This window comes from Hyperolius riggenbachi, chromosome 4 (assembly GCF_040937935.1).
Source record: "Hyperolius riggenbachi isolate aHypRig1 chromosome 4, aHypRig1.pri, whole genome shotgun sequence".
Taxonomy (NCBI): Eukaryota; Metazoa; Chordata; class Amphibia; order Anura; family Hyperoliidae; genus Hyperolius; species Hyperolius riggenbachi.
In genome coordinates, this window is record NC_090649.1 from 460,475,762 (window position 1) to 460,499,852 (window position 24,091).

Consider the following 24,091-nt stretch of genomic DNA (forward strand, 5'->3'; position numbering starts at 1 on the left):
GAACTCTACCATATATTTTCATTAGGCTGCGGCAATTTGCCGAACCACACCGCCACAATGTGAAAGGGCCCTGAAGCTTAATTCCTGTTCCCAAATCACACACTTGCCTAGCCGCCCAAGCAGGATCATCCACCAGGCAACGGGTGCTTAGGGCCCAGTAGGCATCAAAAGGCCCACCTCCCATCTTCTTCGACCTCTCTCTACTTCAGCTTACCAAAAGGACCACAAGGGGGTCCCAACTTTACTACCTTGCTTAGGGGTGCATTACATGTTAATCCATCTCCACTAGCTGTATATTGCATTGTGGCCTATGGCGGTACCCAAATTACCAGGCACGCATCACACCCATTTTACCTGCTTCAGTAGTAATCCCCTGTGGCAATCAGCAGACACACACTAGATGGTTGTTGGTCGAGGCGGGGCCATCTCTGACCTTCCTCAGTGCCTTGCCCAGCAATCAGCCTGGCAGATCAACTCGGCCGTGCACTGGCCAAAGGCACCGTTCTCCCCACTCAACCCGCCCACTCTGTGCGCTCCATCATGGCCACTCCCATCAGCCCTCATCCCCCCACACATCCAGGGCCGGTTCTAGACTTTTTGCTGCCTGAGGCAAACTTGTGAGGATGCACCCCCCTCGTCTCAATTTGGAATGATCGCACAGCACCCGACAATTTACTCTGCTTCATTAAAGAAAACCTGTAACGAAAAAAACCTCCCCGGGGGGATACTCACCTCAGGTGGGGGAAGCCTCAGGATCCTATTGAGGCTTCTCCTGTCCTCCTTGGTCCCACGGCAGCGGCGACAAAGCTTCCCGAACGGTGGCGATGTGAATATTTACCTTCCCGGCTCCAGCGCAGGCGCAGTATCGGCTCTCCGCTCGGAGATAGGCGGAAATAGCCGATTGCTGTCGGGCCGCTCTACTGCGCAGGCGCAAGTCTCCTGCGCCTGCGCAGTAGAGCGGACCTGACAGAGATCAGCTATTGTCGCCTATCTCCGTGCGGAGAGCCGCAACAGCGCCCCCGCTGGAGCCAGGGAAGGTAAGTAAATCAGCGCTTATCAGGCTTGTCGAGGAGGATTCCGGGACACTTCGGGGGAGCCAGCGCTAGACTGCCTGCAGCTACAGGGGAGGGGGAAGCCTCATTGGGACCCTGAGGCTTCCCCCTCCCGAGGTGAGTACCAGGGGAACCCAGGGGAACTTTTTTTTGTTACAGGTTCTCTTTAATGTTTTCAGTCAGCAAAGAGAGCATATGCAACAACTTGAGACATGACAAGCAGCAGCTCAACACAATAACACACTGGCTGTCAGTCTGTGACAAAGTACTCACTCTCAGCCAGTCAGCTGTCTTCCATTCCTCCTCAGTCAGGACAGCAGTGCCACCTCCTCCCTTCTGCTGTGCAAGTCAAATGAAAAGATATATATAGAAATAATGCGTTAAAACCAAAAGTGTCCAAGACGGTGGTGCGCTAATCCAACATTCAAAGATATATATTATAAGTCACAGTGCACATATAAATGTCCAATATGAGCCTCAGACTTTATACTTCTGACGTATTCACTTGATATACTGTTACAGTCCGTGATGCAGATAGCCTTACAACGTGTGTATACCACCACCACACCCTCAAGATGGTGCACTCACCGCTATGTATTGACCCCTCTGTGAGATTGGGTCTTCAGCGCTTTCAGGAAAGTTAAAGGGGAACTGAAGTAAGAGTTATACGGAGGCTGCCATATTTATTTCCTTTTAATCAATACCAGTTGCCTGGCAGCCCTGCTGGTCTATTTCTCTGCAGTAGTATCTGAATAACACCAAAAACAAGCATGCAGCTAGTCTTTTCAGATCTGACTTTAAAGTCTGAAACACCTGATCTGCTGCATGCTTGTTCAGGGGCTATGGCTAATAGTATTAGAGGCAGAGGATCAGCAGGGCTGCCAGGCAACTGGTATTGCTTAAAAGGAAATAAACATGGCAGCCTCCATATACCTCTCTCTTCAGTTCCCCTTTAAAGGAGAACTGTAGTGAGAGGTATATGGAGGCTGCCATATTGATTTCCTTTTAAGCTATACCAGTTGCCTGGCAGCCCTGCTGATCTATTTGGCTGCAGTAGTGTGAATCACACCAGAAACAAGCATGCAGCTAATCTTGTCAGATCTTACAAAAATGTCAAACACCAGATCATACCATAGCTGGGAATCGAACCCAGATCTCACTGTGTGGTGGGCACGTCACCCTAAGCACTGTACCACTACAGAAGTAAGTGAAGCTTGCCTAAAATTTAACATTTATGCTCAATGCAATAGAACCATTAGGTTGCTTAAAGGAGAACTGTAGTGAGAGGTATATGGAGGCTGCCATATTGATTTCCTTTTAAGCTATACCAGTTGCCTGGCAGCCCTGCTGATCTATTTGGCTGCAGTAGTGTGAATCACACCAGAAACAAGCATGCAGCTAATCTTGTCAGATCTTACAAAAATGTCAAACACCAGATCATACCATAGCTGGGAATCGAACCCAGATCTCACTGTGTGGTGGGCACGTCACCCTAAGCACTGTACCACTACAGAAGTAAGTGAAGCTTGCCTAAAATTTAACATTTTTGCTCAATGCAATAGAACCATTAGGTTGCTTAAAGGAGAACTGTAGTGAAAGGTATATGGAGGCTACCATATTGATTTCCTTTTAACCACTTGAGGACCCACCCTTTACCCCCCCTTAAGGACCAGCGATGTCTTAGCTGATCTGTGCTGGGTGGGCTCTGCAGCCCCCAGCACAGATCAGCGTGCAGGCAGAGCGACCAGATCGCCCCCCTTTTTTCCCCACTAGGGGGATGATGTGCTGGGGGGGTCTGATCGCTCCTGCCTGCCGGGTGTTGAGGGGGGGGGGGGCACCTCAAAGCCCCCCTCCGCGGCGAAATCCTCCCCCTCCCTCTCCTACCTGGCCCCCCCTGGAGATCCGGGCTGCACAGGACGCTATCCGTCCTGTGCAGCCAGTGACAGGCTGTCTCCTGTCACATGGCGGCGATCCCCGGCCGCTGATTGGCCGGGGATCGCCGATCTGCCTTACGTCGCTGCTGCGCAGCAGCGCCGTACAATGTAAACAAAGCGGATTATTTCCGCTTGTGTTTACATTTAGCCTGCGAGCCGCCATCGGCGGCCCGCAGGCTATTCACGGAGCCCACCGCCGTGAATTGACAGGAAGCAGCCGCTCGCACGAGCGGCTGCTTCCTGATTAATCAGCCTGCAGCTGGCGACGCAATACTGCGTCGCTGGTCCTGCAGCTGCCACTTTGCCGACGCACGGTATAAGCGTGCGGTCGGCAAGTGGTTAAGCAATACCAGTTACCTGGCTATCCTGCAGATCCTCTGCCTCCAATACTTTTAGCCCTAGACCCTGAACAAGCATGCAGCAGATCTGGTGTTTGACATTTTTGTAAGATCTGACAAGATTAGCTGCATGCTTGTTTCTGGTGTGATTCACACTACAGTGGCTGGATAGTGTACTGGTTAAGGGCTCTGCCTTTGACATGGGAGACCAGGGTTTGAATCCTGGCTAGGTCAAGTACCTATTCAGTAAGGAGTTCAAGGCAAGACTCCCTAACACTGCAGGGTGGCCTCTTGAGCGCGTCCCTGTGGCTGCAGCTCTTGAGCGCTTTGAGTCTGACAGGAGAAAAGCGCTATACAAATGTTTGGATTATTATTACTGCAGCCAAATAGATCAGCAGGGCTGCCAGGCAACTGGTATAGCTTAAAAGGAAATCAATATGGCAGCCTCCATATACCTCTCACTACAGTTCTCCTTTAAGCAACCTAATGGTTCTATTGCATTGAGCATAAATGTTAAATTTTAGGCAAGCTTCACTTACTTCTGTAGTGGTACAGTGCTTAGGGTGACGTGCCCACCACACAGTGAGATCTGGGTTCAATTCCCAGCTATGGTATGATCTGGTGTTTGACATTTTTGTAAGATCTGACAAGATTAGCTGCATGCTTGTTTCTGGTGTGATTCACACTACTGCAGCCAAATAGATCAGCAGGGCTGCCAGGCAACTGGTATAGCTTAAAAGGGAAATCAATATGGCAGCCTCCATATACCTCTCACTACAGTTCTCCTTTAAGCAACCTAATGGTTCTATTGCGTTGAGCATAAATGTTACATTTTAGGCAAGCTTCACTTACTACTGTAGTGGTACAGTGCTTAGGGTGACGTGCCCACCACACAGTGAGATCTGGGTTCGATTCCCGGCTATGGTATGATGTATACTGGTTTTTAAAATAGTATAATTCCCTGGCAGAAGAGACCTGGGAGGAGGGAATAGGTAGAAAGGGAGGTGGGAGGTGGGAGGTGGGAGGTGGGAGGCCAATTAAAATCTCCCTAGCAGAGTGTGTAGCAGCTGTCCCATAACTAATTAGTGTAGGCAGACAACTGAGTCAAATGGTATAAAAGGACCTAGCTTGAAGGGAGGGAGGGTGGGGTCTTAAGCAGTGTGTTTCACAATAACATGTCTGCTGACAGTAAAATGGAGGCGAAAAATTTTGCTCAATACAGCTTTATGGGGCGAATCGAACTTCCACAAAAGTTCGCCTGATACAGGCGAACGCGAACCCCCAAAGTTCGCCTGGAACCGTTCGCCGGCGAACCGTTCGGCCCATCTCTAGCGAACACCACGCTACCTCACTTCCGCCTTGTGCGTTCCACTTACACGTGTACCGGCCCTACCGGTTTCGTCACTACCTGTGACTCATCAGGGGCATGCGCACACGTAGTATGACGTGGATTTTATATTACCGGCTCCATGTGCCGCATCACTAACTCCCTACGACTAGTATATTCGTTACCCCAGCAACCTACCATATGTACGGCTCCCCGAACACTCCGCCTACCAGACCGCGCACAATAGGGTCAGCCTTACATAAGATTCCAAATACAATACATTATGCACATCATTACAATATACATAAAAAATGAATAAAACCGCACTCTTACTAATGCAATACAGATCGATAATATAGGCAAAGCATCCATACAATTCATATTCTATTTATAAAGTCTTCCCCACTTAGTAAATGCCAACATACTTATATCCTGCAGCAAACACTTTATAATACAACAACATTTACCCTTTACAATTCACACAAAAAGATTATATAACTACTAGTTGACCTAAGCCCGTTTAAAACCGAGCTCTAGGTCTCTGTCCAGCCGCCGCTTGTCAGTGCGCAAGTGCGCACGCCCGTCCACCACGCGCGCACTCGCCCATTTGGCTCCTTGGCCCCGTCCTCCTCCTGTCCCCGTGTGGTACACATGCACAGTAGCACAAAACCACGGACAGGAGGATGACGCAAGGACACCTGCGGTTTTATTATATAGGATTGATAGAGGGCTTAGCTGCACCCGATTTCCATGTAGATCCCCATACACCAACCAACCCCAGTTGATGTACCTTATATTCAAATTGCTCACCCCTCCAAATACAATTACCACCTTCCATAGGAGATCAGGTCCAGCCTCCCCCTCCACCCTATTCCATTCCGATATTAAAGTGAACCTCCAGACTAAAAATCTACTCAGCAGCACTGAAAATGCTTAGTGTTTCTTTAACAGTTTCAAAGCATCAGAACTTTGTTTTTCTTACCCAAGCCTCATTTTTAACTACACAGAAGAAAACTGCCCGTGCATTTTTCCCCTGATGCTGTGCAAAGCATGATGAGATTTCTGATGTTGTTGTTCTCATTGCCTAGAAGCTGGGAGAGGTGATCAGGACATAGGTCAGTTGGAACTGTGTCTCATGCTCCCTGTCACCTCTTTTCAACCAAAAAGATGGCTGCCCCCATGAAATCACAAACATTTGCCTGTTCTTTTAAAACAGGGTGGGTAAGAGATTATATTACCTATCTATTTTAATTAACATAACTAATGTAACTTAATGACAGGCTGAAGTTCCTCTTTAAGTTTATAACATACATGAGATGCAGGGACTCTAGATCACCAAATCACACCCCACATACACACCATACCATACAAGGCCAATAACAACATAAACAGAAAAGCGCCGTAACTGGCATGCTTGTTTCAGGTGTGTAATTTAGACACTACTGCAGCCAAAAAGAGCGGCAGAACTTCCAGGCAACTAGAATTGCTTACAAGGAAATAAATATGGCAGCCTGCATATACTTCTCACTTCAGGTTCCCTTTAAGAAGAATTTCTCCAACATTGTTACTAACAGGAGCCGCCACTAGAGCAGAGCGCTCTACCGCCCGGCATCAAGTGCAGAAGTCCGTGGAAGCCAATCACAGCCTATCGCCTTCCCGATCTGCCTGAAGCCATTTGTAATGTGATGGGTTGCAGTGGTTACTGCACACAGGCACATCTTTTAAAAGACTTTATTGAACAAGCCCAGAGCTCCTCAGTAATCCTGTTCAGTAAATATGCCAATATGTAATCATTGTGTCTGAGTCAAAACCCTGGAACAAGCATATGGCTAATCCAGTAAAACCTGAGTTAGCTGAGTCAGAGTACCTGATTTGCTGCATGCCTGTTCAGGGTCTGTGGCTAAAAGTATGAGACACAGGATCAGGAGGACTGCCAGGCAACTGGTATTGTTTAAAAGGAAATAAATATAGCAACCTCCATATACCTCTCACTTCAGGGGCCTTTCCCACTGGTGCGGTGCAGTGGGTCATTTTACCGCACCTTACCGCTATGCTAATGAAAGTCTATGGGTGCTTTCATACAGAATGCTGTGCGGTGCGTCCGAAGTCGTCGATCTACCGTGAGCACATACCGCCGTTACCACGTGACCGCATTGATGACCAGTGGGGACCGGAAGTCATGTAAGTCTACCGACATGGTGGCGTAATGGTTAGCACTACTTGTCGGTGTGGGTTTCCTCCAGGCACTCTGGTTTCCTCCCTCATCCCAAAAATATACAGATAAGTTAATTGGTTTACCTCTAAATTGACCATAGACTATGATACAAACAGATTAGTTAGTTTGTGAGCTCCTCTGACAGTTAGTGACAAGAGACTATATACTGTATATATATATATATATATATATATATATATATATATATATATATATATATATATATATATAGTCGGCCGCTTTATAAATAATAAATGGCGGCGCAGGCATTGATGGCGGTGTGGCACATTTTCCAAGGCTGTGGAGTCGGTACTAAAATCTTCCAACTCCGATTCCTCTGGTTAGGACTCCACCGACTCCTCGACTCCTCCTCCTCTAATTTGCATATTACAATCGTGTTGATTGAAAGCATGTAACATAAAATGCATCTCTTAACTGCCAACACTTAGGAATTTTAAAAGACACCTGAACTGAGAAGGATATGGAGGCTGTCCATGTAAACAATACCAATTACCTGGCTATCCAGCTGATCCTCTTCTGCCTCTAATACTTTTAGTCATAGACTTAGGCCTCGTTCACATCATACGCGCTTCCGTGCGCATTTGAAAGCATGTATGATGTGGTAACATGCAAGAACGGCAGAAGGGTATAGACAGCCCTTCTGCCGTTCAGGCAGAAGGGTATAGACAGCTCTTCTGCCGTTCACATCAAATGCGCTGCGCAGAGATATAATGCGCTATGATGCGCTTTCGTACTGCTGCATGCATTCTGCCCGCAAGCGCAGAGCTGACACATTCACTGTCAATGGATGGGATCAGCAGTGGAGCGAGTAGCAGCGCAGATGGCATGTGATCGTACGCGTTGCGTTCCAATCGCATGGCCATTTGCGCTGCATAGATGCGAACGAGGCCTAAAACTAGTCCTTGGTAAGAGGACTTGTAGAAAGTACAGACAGGAACAAAGAACATCTAACAGGCCCTAGGCAATGTGACTGTGGGTACATGTAAGAGTGATGTGCAGGTACTCTGCAGGAGTATGAGGGAATTCTTCCTCCATTACACATTCTTCATGTACAATCTGAACCAGGTTTATGGGTGACAGACAACACCTCTGTGTTCAATGTGCACAACATTCATTATTTTTATAATAAATACAGTGGAATGCGAAAGTTTGGGCTACCTTGTTGATCGTCATGATTTTCCTGTACAAATCGTTGGTTGTTAAGATAAAAAATGTCAGTTAAATATATCATATAGGAAACACACACATTGATATTTGAGAAGTGAAATGAAGTTTATTGGATTTACAGAAAGTGTGCAATAATTGTTTGAATAAAATTAGGCAGGTGCATAAATGTTGTCATTTTATTGATTCCAAAACCTTTAGAACTAATTATTGGAACTCAAATTGGCTTGGTAAGCTTAGTGACCCCTGATCTACATACACAGGTGAATGCAATTATAAGAAAAAGTATTTAAGGGGGTCAATTGTAAGTTTCAATCCTCTTTTAATTTTCTCTGAAGAGTAGCAACATTGGGGTCTCAAAACAACTCTCAAATGACCTGAAGACAGAGATTGTTTATCATCATGGTTTAGGGGAAGGATACAGAAAGCTGTCTCAGAAATTTGAGCTGTCTGTTTCCACCGTTGGGAAGTGGGAACATATTGAGGAAGTGGAAGACCACAGGCTCAGTTCAATTTAAGGCGCAAAGTGGCAGACCAAGAAAAATCTCAGAAGCGACAAATAATGAGAACAGTCAGAGTCAACCCACAGACCAGCATCAAAGACCTACAACATCATCTTTCTGCAGATGGAGTCACTGTGCATCGTTCAACCATTTGGCGCACTTTACACAAGGAGATGCTGTATGCGAGAGTGATGCAGAGGAAGCCTTTTCTCTGCCCACAGCACAAACAGAGCCACTTGAGGTATGCTATAGCACATTTGGACAAGCCAGCTTCATTTTGGAATATGGTGCTGTGGACTGATGAAAGTATAATTGCGTTATTTGGGCATAATAAGGGGTGTTATGCATGGAGAAAAAACAACACAGCATTGGAAGAAAAACACCTGCTACCTACAGTAAAATATGGGGGTGGTCCCATCATGCTTTGGGGCTGTGTGGTCAGCAGTGCTGCTCGGCAGTGGTGCTCAAATACCCCTTTTTAAAATTCGAGTTTGGTCGAATTCGAATAGTAAATTATTCGAGGTCATTCGAATATTCGAGTCGAATAATTTTTACTATTCGATTCGACCTCGGACTTCGAGCTCACTATTCGAGTCGGTATTCGAGCTAACTATTCGAGCTGACTATTCGAATTGGCCTTAAATAGCTTCCAACACTTGTTTTGAGGGTGAATGATGCAAGAAACCTCTTTTTTTCCAAGTAACAACAGCAAGTGATTATGTGGGGATGTTCCTTTAAAAAAAAAATGTGGAAAGAGAAGTTGTGTCCTTAATTTTGTTCAGTAGTGTTACTGTATATTATTCCTCCTCCTCCTCCTCCTCCTCCTCCTCCTCCTCCTCCTCCTCCTCCTCCTCCTCCTCCTCCTCCTCCTCCTCCTCCTCCTCCTCCTCCTCCTCCTCCTCCTCCTCCTCCTCCTCCTCCTCCTCCTCCTTCTTCTTCATAGTCTTATTCTTCATAGTCTTATTCTTCATAGTCTTATTCTTCTTCTTCATAGTCTTATTCTTCTTCTTCTTCATAGTCTTATTCTTCTTCATAGTCTTATTCTTCTTCTTCTTCATAGTCTTATTCTTCTTCTTCTTCATAGTCTTATTCTTCTTCTTCTTCATAGTCTTATTCTTCTTCTTCTTCATAGTCTTATTCTTCTTATTCTTCTTCTTCATAGTCTTATTCTTCTTATTCATAGTCTTATTCTTCATAGTCTTATTCTTCTTCTTCTTCATAGTCTTATTCTTCTTCACGTATTTCTCTTTTCAATTTTTTTATAAATAAATAAATAAACACAACAGGAGGTCCCAGACAGCGGTCGTGCAGCCCACATTGTGTCCAATACACAACTGGGACAACACAGTTTTCAACCCGGGCACCTCAGAAAAATTAAACCTTTTTTTTTTTTTTATGGTTTTTTGGTTTTTGGTTTTGCAACCAATATAGCTATTGTTTGACGTAATAGCTGGTAGCAGAGTGGCAGCAGAAGGTAAATCATCTGTGTACCCTGGCAGTGGGAAACACAGACAGACAGCAGCAGCAGGAGGAGGAATGGAGGAGTAGGCGAGCAGCTATTGTTTGACGTAATAGCTGGTGGCAGAGTGGCAGCAGAAGGTAAATCATCTGTGTACCCTGGCAGTGGGAAACACAGACAGACAGCAGCAGCAGCAGCAGGAGGAGGTATGGAGGAGCAGTGTGAGTGTGGCAGCAGGTAGGCAGCGTGACATAATAGCCCTGGTACCTAGCGGTGATACCAGGGCTGTAAATAAACACAACAGGAGGTCCCAGACAGCGGTCGTGCAGCCCACATTGTGTCCAATACACAACTGGGACAACACAGTTTTCAACCCGGGCACCTCAGAAAAATTAAACCTTTTTTTTTTTTTTATGGTTTTTTGGTTTTTGGTTTTGCAACCAATATAGCTATTGTTTGACGTAATAGCTGGTGGCAGAGTGGCAGCAGAAGGTAAATCATCTGTGTACCCTGGCAGTGGGAAACACAGACAGACAGCAGCAGCAGGAGGAGGAATGGAGGAGTAGGCGAGCAGCTATTGTTTGACGTAATAGCTGGTGGCAGAGTGGCAGCAGAAGGTAAATCATCTGTGTACCCTGGCAGTGGGAAACACAGACAGACAGCAGCAGCAGCAGCAGGAGGAGGTATGGAGGAGCAGTGTGAGTGTGGCAGCAGGTAGGCAGCGTGACATAATAGCCCTGGTACCTAGCGGTGATACCAGGGCTGTAAATAAACACAACAGGAGGTCCCAGACAGCGGTCGTGCAGCCCACATTGTGTCCAATACACAACTGGGACAACACAGTTTTCAACCCGGGCACCTCAGAAAAATTAAACCTTTTTTTTTTTTTTATGGTTTTTTGGTTTTTGGTTTTGCAACCAATATAGCTATTGTTTGACGTAATAGCTGGTGGCAGAGTGGCAGCAGAAGGTAAATCATCTGTGTACCCTGGCAGTGGGAAACACAGACAGACAGACAGCAGCAGCAGGAGGAGGAATGGAGGAGTAGGCGAGCAGCTATTGTTTGACGTAATAGCTGGTGGCAGAGTGGCAGCAGAAGGTAAATCATCTGTGTACCCTGGCAGTGGGAAACACAGACAGACAGCAGAAGGGCAGTACACAGCAGCCCACTGTAGGTGTAAAATGTGTGGCTGCAGGCGACGTAATAGTCAAAGTGAACCAGGCTGGCTTAGTGAGCAGGAGCCAGGAGGTGGTAAAGGGTGGTAAGGCACATTAACGATGGTTCCGGCAGCCAGTTCATGTCCCCCTCTCGCCGACAACAGGGGCCAGGAACTCGCCTTCCACCCACGCCTGGTTCATCTTGAGAAACGTCAGTCTGTCCACAGACTTGTGAGACAGACGTGAGCGTTTCTCGGTGACCACGCCACCAGCTGCACTGAAGCAGCGCTCGGACAGCACGCTGGAAGGGGGGCAGGACAGCACTTCCAGGGCGTACTGCGCCAGCTCGCTCCAGATCTCCATGCGCTTGACCCAATACTCCATGGGATCAACAGGGGCATCGCTGTCAAGCCCGCTGTACGACCCCATGTAGTCAGCCACCATGCGGGTCAGGCGCTGGCTGTGACCGGAGGAGGATGCTGCTGCATGCATCTCCTCTCTAGTCACTGCTGCCGGAGCCTCTACAGTCCTGTAGAGCTCGTGGCTGAGAGACAGCAGGTCTGTGGGGCGCTTGCTGCTGCTGGATGCAGGCACCTGCTGCTGCCTCTGTGCTGGCTGCTGGACAGTGGGGGTGGAAGGCTGGGGGAAGGCTTCCTCCAAGCGCTCAACAAGGGCCTGCTGCAAGCTCCTTATTTGTTGCGCTGGGTCTCCTCCTGCAGGCGGCAGGAACTGGCTCAACTTCCCCTTGAGGCGTGGGTCCAACATCATGCTGATCCAGATGTCCTCCCTCTGCTTCATCTGGATCACCCTGGGGTCCCTGCGCAGGCACGTCAGCATGTGCGCTGCCATTGGGAAGAGGCGGGCCACGTCTGCTGGCACATCGACGTCAGTGCTGTCCTCATCCTCCTCCTCTGCCGCCTCATCCTCTCTCCACCCCCGCACCAACTCAGCTGCGCTGTGCTGATCCCCCTCATCAGCAGCCAGGTCAGGGACCTCCACCAAGTCCTCCTCCTCCTCCCCCTCAGAGGTGGACTGCGCAGCTGGTTGCCGCTCCTGCTGGTCCAAGGCTGCCGCTCCCTGTTCCAGCAAAGCATCGAGGGCCCTGTTCAGCAGAGAAACCAGGGGCACCCACTCGCAGACCATAGCATGGTCCCTGCTCACCATGTTTGTGGCCTGCAGGAAGGGAGCCAGCACTAAGCACACCTGCTGCATGTGCCTCCAGTCATCATCGGGGACGATGGACGGGAAGTTGCTGGTCTTGTCCCTTCTCAGAGCTGCGGAAACAGTGGCCAGGGCAAGGTACTGTTTGACAGCGTGCCTCTGTTCAACCAGACGCTCCAACATCGCCAGGGTGGAGTTCCAGCGAGTCGGAACGTCAAGGATCAGCCGATGGCGTGGCAGATCCAGCTCCTTTTGCACGTCTTCCAGGCTCGCACAGGCTGCAGCCGAGCGCCGGAAGTGACGCACAACATTCCTTGCCGTTTCCAGCAGTTCGCCCATCCCCTGGTAGGTGCGCAGGAACTTCTGCACCACCAGGTTCAGCACGTGGGCAAGACAGGGGATGTGGGTCAGGTTTCCCCTGTGTATTGCGGCAACCAGATTGGCCCCATTGTCGGCCACCACCTCTCCGACTCTGAGGCCTCTGGGGGTCAGCCAAATCCTCTCCTGCTCCTGGAGTTTGGCCAACACATGGGTTGCCGTCAGCTTGGTCTTCCCAAGGCTGACCAAGTGCAGCAGCGCTTGGCAGTGGCGGGCCTTCACGCTGCTGCTGAGGCGGGGGGTTTGGCCAGGTGTGCCGGAGGATGGCAGAGGATCGGAGGAACCTGCTGCAGTTCCCCTGAGCCTGCGGGGTGGCACCACCCACTGTGTTGCTGCTGCTGCTGTGCCCGCTGCTGCTCTCCCATCCTCACCCCCTTCCACCAAGCTGACCCAGTGGACAGTGAAGGACAGGTAGCGGCCTGTCCCGAAGCGGCTGCTCCAGGAGTCCATGGTGACGTGGACCCTTTCACCAACCGCGTGCTCCAGCCCTCGCTCCACATTGGCCATCACAAAGCGGTGCAGTGCAGGAATGGCCTTGCGGGAGAAAAAGTGTCTGCTGGGGAGCTGCCAGTCTGGGGCTGCGCAAGCAAGCAGCGCACGAATGTCGCTCCCCTCCTGCACGAGCGTGTACGGCAGGAGTTGGGAGCACATGGCCCGTGCCAGCAAGCCGTTCAGCTGCCGCACGCGACGGCTGCTGGGAGGCAGAGCCCTAACCACCCCCTGGAAGGACTCGCTCAAAAGGCTCTGGCGTGGCCTTTTGCTGACACGGGAATCAGCAGACACAGCGGAGGAGGCCACTGAGGACTGGCTGCCAGAACAGGCCTCAGTGTCGGCGGCAGGAGTTGCAGAGGGGGGAGGAGCAGTGCGTTTCCGCACTCCTGCTGGTGCTGCTGGAGGAGCAGGAGGGCGGGTGGCTGCTGTTGCTGCTGCTGAAGGCTGTGCAGTGATGGGTGTGGTGCCACTGCCAGCACCAGATGCCTTCAGCCTCTGGAACTCCTCATGCTGGTGGAAATGTTTAGCCGCAAGGTGGTTGATGAGCGAGCTGGTGCAGAACTTTAAGGGGTCTGCACCTCTGCTCAACTTCCGCTGACAGTGGTTGCAAGTGGCGTACTTGCTGTACACAGTGGGCATGGTGAAATATCGCCAGATTGGTGACTTAAACATCCCCCTACGGCATGGAAGCGCTGCTGCCTGTCTCCCTGTGGTGGTTGGGGGGGGGGCTTGGGTGCGGCTGGTGGTGGTACTGGCTGATGCTGTTGCTGCTGAGCCTGAGACACCAGCAGGGTGTGGGACGCTGCCAATGCTTGCAATGATGCGCCTCCTTGCAAGGCCCACAAGCGCATCCTCCTCCTCCTCCTCAGAGCTGCTGAGGACGACATCCCCTGGAGGTGGTGGCACCCAGTCTCTGTCTGTCACCGGGTCATCATCATCCTCCCCCTCCTGAAACATGTCCTGCTGGGATGAGGACCCCCCAAACTCCTCTCCTGATGCATGGATGGGCTGCTTGACTGTCGCCACAGTCTTGCTGTCCAATCCCTCATCCCCCAAAGTGCCCATCAGCATCTCCTCCTCAAGATCGCCAACAACAGCAGACAATTTACTCATGATGCCTGGGGTCAAAAGACTGCTGAATGACAGGTCGGCGAGTGACGGTGAACTGGCCTCCTCCCCAGACCCTGCTGGGCGGCTGCTGCGAACAGGGGTGGTGGTGATGGTGAGGGTGGAGGCCTCGGATGCAGAGCTGATGGCGGGCTGCTCATCCTCCGTCATGAGTTGCACCACAGTGTCTGCATCCTTTTCCTCAATGGGACGTTTCCGACCCGGCTGGAGGAAAATGGGAGCAGGTGCTACACGCTGCTGCTGCTGTGTCTCTGCAGCGTGAGTTGCAGATGCTCCTGCTGGGCGGCGCCCAAGGCGTCCACGGCCAGTGGCTATGGGAGGAATGTTAGCCACTGACGCTGCTGCTGCGGAACTGTGCATGGTGGCGCGCCCGCGGCCGCGGCTTGCCACAATGCTGCTCCCTCTCCTCCTGATTCCCTTGCTGCCCTTCCCCTTGCCCAAACCGCGCTGGCTGCCACTTCCAGACATCTTCAATGTTTTGGGCGTAGAGACAAAAGTTTTTTAAAAGGGCGGGTGAAAAGTGGGGTACTTTAATGGAGTGGGTTGGTTGGTGAGGTGACTGAGTGAGTGTCCCCTAGTACAGTAAGTAAGTAGTAACAGTCAGGAAGTACAACTAGCAGTTACAATAATCAGTAGTAATCACAAGTAAATTTAGTGTGTGTACACTCAGACAGTGAGTGCCCGCACGCAGGAGCTAGTAGCCTATGAACACAGTGACTGAGTGTCCTAGACTCCTAGTACAGTAAGAGTAAGTAGTAACAGTAAGTAGAACTAACTAATTACAATAATCAATCAGCGATCAGAAGGAAATGGAGTGTGGGTGGTGTGTGTACACTCAGACAGTGAGTGCCCGCACGCAGGAGCTAGTAGCCTATGAACACAGTGACTGAGTGTCCTAGACTCCTAGTACAGTAAGAGTAAGTAGTAACAGTAAGTAGAACTAACTAATTACAATAATCAATCAGCGATCAGAAGGAAATGGAGTGTGGGTGGTGTGTGTACATTTAGACAGTGAGTGACCGCACGCAGGAGCTAGTAGCCTATGAACACACAGTGACTGAGTGTCCTAGACTCCTAGTACAGTAAGAGTAAGTAGTAACAGTAAGTAGAACTAACTAATTACAATAATCAATCAGCGATCAGAAGGAAATGGAGTGTGGGTGGTGTGTGTACACTCAGACAGTGAGTGCCCGCACGCAGGAGCTAGTAGCCTATGAACACAGTGACTGAGTGTCCTAGACTCCTAGTACAGTAAGAGTAAGTAGTAACAGTAAGTAGAACTAACTAATTACAATAATCAATCAGCGATCAGAAGGAAATGGAGTGTGGGTGGTGTGTGTACACTCAGACAGTGAGTGACCGCACGCAGGAGCTAGTAGCCTATGAACACACAGTGACTGAGTGTCCTAGACTCCTAGTACAGTAAGAGTAAGTAGTAACAGTAAGTAGAACTAACTAATTACAATAATCAATCAGCGATCAGAAGGAAATGGAGTGTGGGTGGTGTGTGTACACTCAGACAGTGAGTGACCGCACGCAGGAGCTAGTAGCCTATGAACACACAGTGACTGAGTGTCCTAGACTCCTAGTACAGTAAGAGTAAGTAGTAACAGTAAGTAGAACTAACTAATTACAATAATCATCCAGCGATCAGAAGGAAATGGAGTGTGGGTGGTGTGTGTACACTCAGACAGTGAGTGACCGCACGCAGGAGCTAGTAGCCTATGAACACACAGTGACTGAGTGTCCTAGACTCCTAGTACAGTAAGAGTAAGTAGTAACAGTAAGTAGAACTAACTAATTACAATAATCAATCAGCGATCAGAAGGAAATGGAGTGTGGGTGGTGTGTGTACACTCAGACAGTGAGTGCCCGCACGCAGGAGCTAGTAGCCTATGAACACAGTGACTGAGTGTCCTAGACTCCTAGTACAGTAAGAGTAAGTAGTAACAGTAAGTAGAACTAACTAATTACAATAATCAATCAGCGATCAGAAGGAAATGGAGTGTGGGTGGTGTGTGTACACTCAGACAGTGAGTGACCGCACGCAGGAGCTAGTAGCCTATGAACACAGTGACTGAGTGTCCTAGACTCCTAGTACAGTAAGAGTAAGTAGTAACAGTAAGTAGAACTAACTAATTACAATAATCAATCAGCGATCAGAAGGAAATGGAGTGTGGGTGGTGTGTGTACACTCAGACAGTGAGTGACCGCACGCAGGAGCTAGTAGCCTATGAACACACAGTGACTGAGTGTCCTAGACTCCTAGTACAGTAAGAGTAAGTAGTAACAGTAAGTAGAACTAACTAATTACAATAATCAATCAGCGATCAGAAGGAAATGGAGTGTGGGTGGTGTGTGTACACTCAGACAGTGAGTGCCCGCACGCAGGAGCTAGTAGCCTATGAACACAGTGACTGAGTGTCCTAGACTCCTAGTACAGTAAGAGTAAGTAGTAACAGTAAGTAGAACTAACTAATTACAATAATCAATCAGCGATCAGAAGGAAATGGAGTGTGGGTGGTGTGTGTACACTCAGACAGTGAGTGACCGCACGCAGGAGCTAGTAGCCTATGAACACACAGTGACTGAGTGTCCTAGACTCCTAGTACAGTAAGAGTAAGTAGTAACAGTAAGTAGAACTAACTAATTACAATAATCAATCAGCGATCAGAAGGAAATGGAGTGTGGGTGGTGTGTGTACACTCAGACAGTGAGTGACCGCACGCAGGAGCTAGTAGCCTATGAACACAGTGACTGTCTGACTGAGTGTCCTAGACTCCTAGTACAGTAAGAGTAAGTAGTAACAGTAAGTACAACTAACTAACAATAATCTATCAGTAATCAGAAGGAAATAGAGTGTGTGTACACACAGACAGTGAGTGAGTGCACACACGCAGGAGCTAGCTAGTAGCCTATAAACAGTGACAGTCAGTGAGTGTCCTACTCCTAGTACAGTATAACTACAATACTATTAGTAAAGGACAGCAGAAATACTGGTATAGATGAGAGAAATAAACAGAGGACAGCTGCCCACAGAGGCAAGGCCCCCCTGAGGCCTAAACCTGTAAGCTTGCAGCAGCTGCCTGTCTCTAATGTAACACACAAGCTACTAACTAAAATACAATGTCTATCTAACTAACAACAATATAGGTGTATATGGCAGGTGTAGGTGAGCAAAAACGCTAGGTAAATGATCACAATAGAGCACTTGCTAAGCCAAAGCACAAAGGAGCAACTCTCTCTCTGTACAAGTCTCAGGCAAGCATGGAGAAACGGAACATGGCGGCCGCTATTTATAGGGTAGGGGCTGGCCAGGGTCCCCCTCTGTGATTGGCTGCCGTCAGAGGGCCTGGGAGCCCTCTGATTGGCTCTAAGGACATCAATCTGGGCTATGACGCTATTCGAGCTCGGTACCGAGCTCGAATAGCGCCGTTTGCTCGAATAGCTCGAATAGTGAATGGGCTATTCGAGTGTACTCGGATAGCCCATTCGAATAGCTACAGCTATTCGGAGCTCGAATACCGAGCTCGGATAGCTGAAAAAGAGCTCGAATATTCGAGCTACTCGAATATTCGAGCTCTGCTGAGCACCACTACTGCTCGGATACCCCTTTTCAAAATCCGGATTCAATTCGGATCCGGATACCCAGAAAGCCAATCCGGGTCGGATATCCGACTTCAAAATTTTCCGATCCAAATCCGAATTAGATATCCAACCTCAGTATCCGGGGTATCAGGCCGGATTCGGATATCCGGATAGAAAGACCGGAAGTGGCCTTTAAATTGCTTTAAAAAAAGTTTTTTAGGGTATATGGGGCATGTAGCATCATTATTTTTTAAAGTAGAACACTAATTGATGATGTGGGGACTTAAAATCCCCCCCCCCCCCACTACTAGCACTGACTGCAGTACTACAGTACTACTACAGTACTAACTACACAGGGTTAATCACTGAAAAGCTTTAGGTTTATAACTGTGTACCGCCCTTGCTAGGCCAGCAGCACTGGAGCATGTCTCTCAGTGAGCATTCAGCAAGCTAGGATGATATGTCTCATCATGGCAGCCCTCCTTATTATACAGGGGGGCTGGCCAGTGTTCCTTTCTGTGATTGGGTGCCAAGGTTTATGCTGGGAGCCCTCTGATTGGCTCAATGAGGTCAGGTGGGGCTGGCCAGGGTTCCCCTCTGTATTTGGTTGCTACTAGGGCTTCTGCTGGGAGCCCTCTGATTGGCTCCAGGACGTCATCTCCTTAGTTACAGTATTTCGGATCCGGATATCCGCGTTATGTGCCCAAATATCTGCAGATAGCTATCCGGATTTGGGCCCAGGTATCCGGAATCTGGTCGGATTGTTGAAAAAAGTTAGGATATCCGGGTTACCCAGATATCCGGAATCCTGATGAGCAGCACTGGTGGCCAGTGCAGGGACTGGGAATCTTGTCAAAGTTGAGGGACGCATGGATTCCACTCAGTATCAGCAGATTCTGGAGACCAATGTCCAGGAATCCGTGACAAAGATGAAGCTGTGCCGGGGCTGGATCTTTCAACAAGACAACGACCCTAAACACTGCTCAAAATCCACTAAGGCATTCATGCAGAGGAACAAGTACAGCGTTATGGAATGTCCATCTCAATCCCCAGACCTAATTATAATTGAAAATCTGTGGGTGAGTTGTCCATGCTCGGAAGCCATCAAACCTGAATGAACTAGAGATGTTTTGTATTTAGGAATGGTCCAAAATACCTTCAACCAGAATCCAGACTCTCATTGGAACCTACAGGAAGCGTTTAGAGGCTGTCATTTCTGCAAAAGGAGGATCTACTAAATATTGATTTAATTTCTTTTTTGTGGTGCCCAAATTTATGCACCTGCCTAATTTTGTTTAAACAATTATTGCACACTTTTTGTAAATCCAGTAAACTTAATTTCACTTCTCAAATATCGCTGTGTGTGTCTCCTATATGATATATTAATCTGACATTTTTTATCGCAACAACCAGCGATTTATACAGGAAAATCATTACGATTAACAAGGTTTCCCAAACTTTCACATCCCACTGTATGTGTATTTATTTATTTATCCTACCCTCCCTCCCCCCCCGCCAGCGGATCACTTCCTCCGTCATGCGGAAATGCACACGCCAATGCGCGCGCGATCTCCTGCAAAACAGTCGCTAAGTAGTTAACAATTAACAATTTTGTGAAATATCTTGGTAAAAATCCATGCAATGTATAGATCTGAACTGAGCGGATTTCCTTTCTTATAAATCAACAAAAGTGCAATATCACTTTCCATTTTTCTAGTCCTTTGTATACTTGCCTGAGATGATCGTCCTCATAACACAAACTCCACGGGGCCCGCTATTATAAATAGCTCGGCTTTCCTCTTTTCCTGAGACTACCAAGTCACACTGAAATGATGTTTTTTTCCGGCTATGTTTTGTGTTGCGGTTGGAAGCGGCTGAACGACTTTACATGAGAGTGAGTTGCTCTGTTGTTTCGCCCAGGGGTTGCGCTTTTATACATTGTATTTGAGATAATCGGAGAAGCTGTGTCATTATACGATGTGTTTTATGAGAGGTTTATACAGAGGCAGAGCGATTGTCTCCCGCAGGCTGGGAGTTTTGTAAAGCTGAATGCGGCATATGGTAAGTGCTGTGATATCGGGCGTCTGAGGTTGTCGCCGGCACGAAGCTTGGGGCAGGTTGCCCTGGTGAACTCCGAGGAGCGAAACACTGTGCTATAGGAAGGCCTGGTTCACATGGACGTTTTGCTTTCATTAACCGGTTCAGCACCGCAGTGCCGAAAATCTCATGCATCCGAGCAACGTTCACCTCCCATTCATTCGCCTATAACTTTATTGCTACTTATCACAATGAATTGATCTATACCTTGTTTTTTCCGCCACTAATTAGGCTTTCTTTGGGTAGTACATTTTGCTAAGAATTATTTTTTTCTAAATCCATTTTAACAGGAAGATTAAGAAAGAAATGAAAAAAATTCATTATTTCTCAGTTTTTGGCCATTATAGTTTGAAATTAATATACGCTACCGTAATTAAAACTCATGTATTTTATTTGCCCATCTGTCCCGGTTATTACACCTTTTAAACAATGTCCCTATCACAATTTATGGTGCCGATATTTTTTGTGCTTCCAGAGGAAAGCTGTGTGGAACGGGGCAGCTGATCTGTGGTAAATCAGCTGCTCAAGAAGCACAGTGCACACTTTTCCAGCCTGTCTAACTGCCGAGCCCGTTCTGCTAAACGGGATAATACACAAGTACCCTAAGGAACATGGCTGCTTGGTTCTTGTATCTGGAAGCAAGTGGCTAATTAATGCATGTATCTGGAAGCACATGGTACGAAGTTGTTTTATCTGGAGGCATGTGGCTATTTACTTATTGTATACTAGTTAAAAAACGGGCGCTAGGTCACAGTCGCTGCCCCCCGCAATGCACGCACATACGCATCCCGCTTGCTCGTTCCCCACCACTGTCTGAAGTATATGCACACAGGGAGCTGCTTGCTTGGCAGTTGGGAAAAGCTGTTATTTCCCACAATGCAATGAGAACCTGTGAACCACACACAGCAAACTGTCAGATCCGGTCCTGTGTCCTAACTGCCCTGGTTGCGCACATGCGCAGTACAAAAAAGCCAGGGACACACAACCATTCAGTTGATGACGCAGGGTCACTTGCATTTTATTGTATAGGATGGGGGGGGGGGGGCATCTAACTACTTAAAGCGGTATTGTCACCATAAAAATCAAATTTCAACAGCAACTGGTCTGAGTGTATTAAGTAATAAAGATGCTAATCCTGCATTTAAAACTTGCAAAACGTTTTCTGCTGTTAAGGTTTGTAGTTATCACATACTTTAGGAGCACTGGCCCTAGTGCCAAAGAGTTAAATGCTGGGAGTTCTCTTTATCTATAATATATTCCTCCTCTTTCATTTATTTCCCTGCCTAGCTGCTTAGCAGAAACACCCTCTGATTACTTGTGTTTACAAGCCAGGCTGAGGTGACTCAGTGATTGGATGTGTAAATAAAAAAAAGACAGTGCAGTTGTTAGTATACACCTCAGTGGGAGTGTCTGAAGACTCTGGGAGGTGGGCAGCTAATGAATACACAATGAGCAAAAGAAGGGAAAGGGGGGGGGGGGGGGGGAACAAGAGTCAGGGAGGATATGATGTCAGCATTAGCTTGGCAAGATGGCCACTGCCTAGAATAGGATTTTCTGCTTTTCCTTTATAAAATTCACAGGCATCATTACGTGGATAGCACAATACATCTGTTATGTAAGTAGAAGTATTATTTATCTACTTATATATGTGTTTTTTATTTCTAGGTTAGCATGGGTGTCGCTTGTTCTTGAAAGGACCACTGTCACAAAAAAGTTTTTAGTCCTTTCCCCGTCTCCCGCCACACACTCTGAGTCTCCGTAACTGCCAAGCCTGTGACAACTCGCGCTGTAACCTGCTCCTACAGCGCGGTCACTTCAAAAGGCCCGTGCACTCTCCACCCTGTAGGCATTCGTGGAGACTAGTGATGGGAGTTCCGGCTCTTTCAAGAGCATCGGCTCTTCTGGCGCGGCTCCCATTAAAGAGCCGGCTCGTATGGCTCTCAAGCGGCTCTTCATGTAATATCATTAGATGCCACTCAGATACGTAATAAAAGCCCCGCCCCATATCCATGACAACTCCAAGCTGCTTCTCTGGGGCAATCCCTCCTGCTGCTGCTCTGCTGCGCCCCATACACCCCTACAAGCTACAGGAGGACTACATCTCCTGGCATGCCTCAGCGCCCTTTATTACAGAGCTGTGTGGGGTGGCTGAGGCATCGGCTCCTCTGATTCGCGTCAAAGAATTGGCTCTTAGAGCTGGTGTAGTGAAAATTTTTGCAACTTTATCAGATTTTGCAACCGGTTGCACTTATTTATAGGTATAGCGATCAGAAAGTGCAACCTAACCATTGACTTCAACCTATCTGTATCAAAAAATGCAACCCAACCAAACCCTATTCTCACACAGAATCCTCCCCTCTTGCTCAACTAATAACCCTCTTGGAGGGAAGAATCCCCCCTTCTTGGTCAACTAATAACCCCCCCTGGAGGGAACAATCCCCCCTCTTGCTCAACTAATAATCCCCCCTGGAAGGAAGAATCCCCCCTTCTTGCTCAACTAATAACCCCCTCCCCCCTCAGTGGCGTAGCTAAGGAGTTGTGGGCCCCAATGCAAGTTTTACAATGAGGCCCCCCAAGAATTCTATACATAGCAATTGATACGGCACACCAAAACCTGCCAATGGCTACTACAGTGTCTGAGGTGCAAGAAGGGGATGGGGAACAGCTTGTTAATAATTACCACTATTCAAAGTATATATAGAAGTGATTGTTATGAGCACAGGACCAATAGAGAGCTGATACTGTAGTTGAGGGAGGGCCCTTCTGGGCCACTCTGGCCCAAGGGCCCCGATGCGGTGGCTACCTCTGCGACCCCTATTGCTACGCGGCCCCCCCTGGAGGGAACAAACCCCCTTCTAGCTCACTGGGATCTGTGGTTGCAAAAAATGACAGGCGTGTGAACAAAGAGAAGCCACGCCTACGCAGTCATACCACTATCCTCTATGGCAAGTTGCAAAACATGATGGGTTGTAAAATCTTTAATTACACCGGTTTGTTTGCGAACGACCCATCACTAGTGGAGACAGCTGTCTCCCCGCATACACGGCTGTGTAATGAGCCGCTCTTCCCCACCATGCGCTCGCCGCTTCTGCTGCCATGGCTGTGCAATGAGCCGCTCTCCGTCAGTGTAATCGCTGAAAATGCAGGGAGTAGTGATGGGTCCTTCGCGAACGAGCCGGCTCTTTGCTGCGAATGACAAGAGCCGGCTCTCAGTTTTAAAAGAGCCGATGCCTCAGCCACCCCACAGAGCTCTGCTTTGCTCTGTAATAAAGGGCGCTGAGGCATGCTGGGAGATGTAGTCCTCCTCTTCCAGCTTGTAGGAGTGTATGGGGCGGAGCAGAGCAGTAGCAGGAGGGATTGCCCTATTCAGAGAAGCAGTCTGGAGTTGTCATGGAGACGGGGGCAGGGCTTTTACTCCGATTCTGAGTGGTGTCTAAAGCTGGCCACTAACGGTTCAATTTCTAGCGAAAAATCGTTCGAGCAATCAGAAATTCTGATCAGATTGGTTGTAAATAATCTCCGTTGGTGGACACAATCGATTATGAACGAGTGAAAAAAATGTCGCCCAAATGAATTTTCGTCGAACGAAAATTTGGATTTTCTTGGTGGTCGTGATAGATAGGAAGCAAAGATTGGTTAGTTGATGGTGTAGTGAACGATTTTTCGTCCGATCAGAATTTCTGATCGCTCGAACGATTTTTCGCTAGAAATTGGACCGTTAGTGGCCAGCTTAATGATATTTAATGAAGAGCCGATTCAGAGCCGGTGTAATGTCAGATATTGCAGCCCGGAAGCAGCCTTCCTCACTGAGTATTGCGCATGCTCAGTGGGAAGTTAGACATTATTTACCTGAAATATCTCCGCTTCCGCACCACGTACACCCCCCGAAATTTTCAGGGGAGGGAGGGGACCCCCAGATCTAGCTCTGTGTCGAATTGCAGCCCCCTAGCCCCGCTAGTTCTAGAGGTCGTTCGCAGGGTCCTCTCCCTACCCTGAAAATTTGTCGAGTGTAAGAGGTGTGGGAGTGGAGACATTTAGTATTTTACATCCAGCAGCATCACTAACTTCACACTGAGC